General features: G+C 29.4%; 1 long non-coding RNA gene across 3 annotated transcripts; it reads left to right on the top strand.

Moving 5' to 3' along the window:
• Positions 1-1114: 1114 nt before the first annotated feature.
• On the top strand, positions 1115-4373 carry LOC131602873 (uncharacterized). 3 transcript variants are annotated; one of them, XR_009284162.1, is made up of 4 exons: positions 1115-1502; positions 1592-1715; positions 2381-2662; positions 2768-4373. It is a non-coding gene; the product is annotated as an uncharacterized LOC131602873 (long non-coding RNA). The 3 variants fall into 3 exon arrangements; XR_009284161.1 differs by having other exon boundaries at positions 1115-1715; XR_009284159.1 differs by having other exon boundaries at positions 1115-1735.
• The last annotated feature ends 354 nt before the right edge of the window (positions 4374-4727 follow it).

Raw genomic sequence — 4727 nt, 5'->3', positions numbered from 1 at the left:
ATTTCACAGATTCTCAATGTAAGAATCAGTTTTATTCTTTTTGTTTTGATGTTTCTTTCAATGATTGGATTGATGATTCTGATTCTGTTTATTCAATGATTGGCTTTTCTTGATGATGATGATTCTTTTTGTTGATGTTTTTGTATTGAAATCATGAGTGTGTTGATTGTTTTAATGTGGTGGTGAGACTGGGTTTGTGCATTAGGGTTGTTGTGTTGATTGTTTTAATGTGGTGGTGAGACTGGGTTTGTGTATTAGGTTTAGGTGCACGTTGCAGCTGTGCATTGCAACGTCGAAATAGCCACAATATTGTTTAGATTTGGGTGGTATTCAAATTTTGACACATTGCAGCATTGCAACATCATGATACCTGCAATATTGTTTAGGTTTAGGTGGTATTCAAATTTCGCCACGTTACAGCATTGCAACATCACGACTCACGATAGCTGCAACATTGTTTAGATTTGGGTGGTATTCAAATTTTGCCATGTTGCAGCATTGCTGTCAACAATAGCGGTTGTAACGGCTGCTAATTGCGGCCCCATATGCTATCGCAGCTGCTATTGCATCCACTAATTGAATTATGGTGAAAAATTCTTCAGTTTTTTTTAACTGATCTCTTTTTTTAAGAGTATAAATTTCAATCCAAACCCTTCGAAGAGTAACGTTATGTTCTTGCTCACAAATAAACACTTTGCTCTTCTTTCTACTTTTTAGTTCAGTTCTGTTTTAATTTTCTTCCCTGCTGAAGCTTGATTACTCTATACTTTAGCTTCTTTAACTATTAAGTATGATGTTCGCTTTAATTTTGTGTATCAGTCTATTTTTGAGTATTTATGTTTATTTTGTACACTGGTTTTTAGTCTTTGCTATAGCGGCTATCCTTTTATCCGTTATATTTAGGAGTCGTTACATAGAGTGGCTATAATGGTGTTATAGCAATGCAGCGTAGCTGAATTCGTATTAACCACTATTCTCTTTGTGCAGACCGTCCCTTCTTGTCAAAACTTTTACAAGAACTCATTTACATATCACTGCCTCCCGGATGATAAAGGTTTCCAATTTGATGAAGCAAACCAGTTTCTAGGTATGTTCCTTCCTGTGTACTGAAAATTTATATGTCTTGATCATATAATGAAACTTAAAGTTTCCTGAAATATATTATGACATTTGATGATTTTTAAATTGAACACCCCAAAGCTTATAATATTTAATTAGAAGAATGGGCAGGAAACTTTAGAATGACTATGGTTTGCTCAATTTACTTTGGTTGCATAACCACGTTTTACAGCATGTCATTTTTTGTGTAGCTGTAACATTCAAGGATATTTAGAAAAATGATTATGACACCCGTTGGAGTTATAAATTTAAAGCTGCAGGAATATGGTTAGATCAGTTGCTTATCATGCTTTTCAAGATCTTTTCTTTTGTAAGTAAATTGGCAAATATGGGCCGATATTGTTAGACGACTAGCTTATTCCCTGTGCCAATGGGCTTCTAAGGTTACCAGAACTTTCAATTTTCTGTTCAAACCTAAGTTTTCTGAATTGATTAATATTTTTATTTATCCAATTGATTTCTTCTATCACAGGTTAAGAAACACTCATCATACCTAATGACTGTAGAAATGTCTATTGTTGGAAGTATATGCTTGCTTACCAGTACCTTGAAATCTCCGGATGGGGAAACTATGAGACGTCATGGCTTTTTTCATGGTTGGACTCCTTTAACTTGGGTAACATTGTTACCAATATTTTTCTTTTGGGATATAATTCTTTAGAGCCTACTAGATTGTTGTTATGCTCATGCCTGTAAGAAGCTAATACAACCATCACATTAGTCTTGAAAATTAAAATCACACCCTCTATCCCAATCACATGCATGTACATGTAAATTTGGACCAATAGATTTTCAGGATCAAATCAATATCAGTTTTCTTGGGAGGGAGGTTTAATAGTTTCTGTTTATTACCCTAACTGCATATCAACTTTCACTAACATGACTAAAATGCTTTGCATCTGTGATTCTGGAATTTTTATTTTTTGCATTCACGAACCTCTTTGATGGCTAAGTTATATTGATAATTTCATGTCTCATAATTATCAAACACTTATGTAACTGGGATATCCATTGCCTATTTTCCTATGCCATCCTTTATGTGTATTTTGTTAAATGGTTTATCTATCTTTTCATTTTAGTAAATTAAATGTACATTGTAGTTTATCAATGGAAAATCTTCCAACTTGTAATCTGTGTCATCTCATATAATTTCTTTCCAAACTTTTTTAATTGTTTCATTCTCATTGTTACTTTTGCTTTGCCAGCTTAACTAGCAATGTTATTATGGCCTAATGGCTTCACCTTTGATAAACTTATACAGAGAGAAGAAAAATTTAACATGGACTGCACGATATGCAAGTTGCAATACTCACTTAGAGTCTATTGGTTATGTTCTTATGTACTTCTTAAGAGCAAGGTATGTTTCTTCCTATTCATTATAATTTACTTAGCATATGGAATTTTATAAAATGGTGCATGTGAGTATCAATTGCACATACTTTTAAGTTAAACAATTGTAGCATAGTCAATGTTTACTATTATAGTGAAACAAGATCAATCACAATCTCTCGATGAAAAAGACAATATTGAAGAGCAGTCTAAGGTACTAGAGTCAGGTTTCTTTTTATTATATATTTTTTTAATTGACTATCGCTTCCTTTTAATCAACTAGCTAAATTCCATTGTCTTTGATTTCAATATTTTTCAGCAATTACAGCTCCCGAAGAAGGATTTAGATGTGTGCTTAGAAATAATGTTTTGAAGGCAAACTGCATTTTTTCTGTGATCTACCATTGAAAGCATCGTCGCCTGTGTTTTTTTTCTTCCGTTAGATAGTGGTTGGTTGTCTAGGATTTAATAAATTGTTATTAATGGGAATAGTTTTTGGATAGTGTGAAGTAATGGTGAAAGTTAGAAAGTATAAAACACATAGTACATAATGGTTGATATGGAAAATAAAGGCTTAGAACTTTGTTAAATGCATTATGACGCGTTAAAACAAACCTAGCTATACGTGAGAGTCTATCTCTTTGATTTTGTTGCGAAAGGTTATGATATGTACTTTCTACTTTTTAGTGTACCATGTCCATGTCTCAAGTGTTTATAGAGTCTATTAAAATAAGTTTATGGTTAAAATTGTTATTAAAATAAGTTTATGGTTAAAATAAACATATACATTTTATTCTATCTCTAGTTTATTAAAATAAGTTTATGGTTAATTGTTATTCAATTAATGGATTTTTTTATAACATTATATCTATAAGTGTGTATAGATAAGTTGAATGAGAGAGCTTCTTGAAAAAAAAAATGAGATGGAGTAGTTAAAAGCTCAGTTATAAATTACAATTATAATTTTTTTCTTCTGATAAATAAATGTAGGTGTAGAAGTTTATTCAAACTGACTCCAAATTCACCTAAGAAATACTGTCGCATACTGTATACCGAACCTTGTAATTATTTTGTTCTTTTGTTTGGAGCTGCCACTATATGGATCTTTTGCTTGATTGCATGTAGTAATATTATTCCTATAATCTCATCTCATTATGTATAATGCTGCATTGCTTTTGTTGAATCAGTCATGTCATCTTGTATAGCAGTTTGAATTTCTCTTATATTTTATTTCTTTCTTTAGATTTTTTATTAAAATTTAATTAATATTAAATATTTCTGATAACAATATTATATCATAACAGTATCAGTGCGAACGCACGAGTACCACACCAGTACTATGTGAATGCACAGATAATCATATTAAAATTGATACAAATGCACGGGTTATTATTATTTTTTGTATAATTAAGAAAATAAAATAAAATATAATATATTAAATTAAATACGAGAAAAATATGTTGTCTTTAAATTATTTATGTATTTATATTTTTTAAAAATATTTTTAATTTAAGATACAAAACTTTTTAAGATAATATATGAAACATTGAAATATATTTTATTGATGTAAAACAATTTTGATAAAAATAATTTTGTTTTTATTTTAAAAATATGTCTTTCTTTTACAAATAACATATTATTTTGATAAAACAACTTTATTATTCTTAATTTCATTTTGATTACATTTTGAAAGCAAAAGAGTACGTACCACGCCAGCACGCGTGTGAACACACAGGTGCTGATACGATACTTAAACAAAAATAAATTTTGTATACGGAAAGAAATTTATTATTGATCTAAATAATTTTATATACAAAAAATGGTATTTATAATCTAAATATTTTTGATAAAAAATGGTATACGGGAAAAAATCTATTAATGATCTAAATATTTTTATATACAGAAATTTACTATTGACCCATATATTTTTGTAAACGATGCCTAAACAAAAATAATATTTGTATACGTAAAAAAATTTATTATTGATCTAAATTTTTTTATATAAAAAATGGTATTTATGATCTAAATATTTTTTATTGAAAAATAGTATATGACAAAAAATCTATTATTAATCTAAATATTTTTATATACAAAAATGGATTTAATGGAAATACACTGCCAGTGTAAAGTAGTTTTACACTGTCAGTGAAATCCAAACCGTTAACTTTTATAAATGTTTGACTTTTTTTAAAATAATATTTAAAGTATTTATTTTCAAGGGTTGTGATGCACTGACTGTGTAAAGAACTTTACACTGACAGTGCACTACCTTTAAGCTC

Source organism: Vicia villosa, linkage group LG5, assembly GCF_029867415.1.
Source record: "Vicia villosa cultivar HV-30 ecotype Madison, WI linkage group LG5, Vvil1.0, whole genome shotgun sequence".
Lineage (NCBI taxonomy): Eukaryota > Viridiplantae > Streptophyta > Magnoliopsida > Fabales > Fabaceae > Vicia > Vicia villosa.
This window is presented reverse-complemented; position numbering and strand designations above follow the sequence as displayed.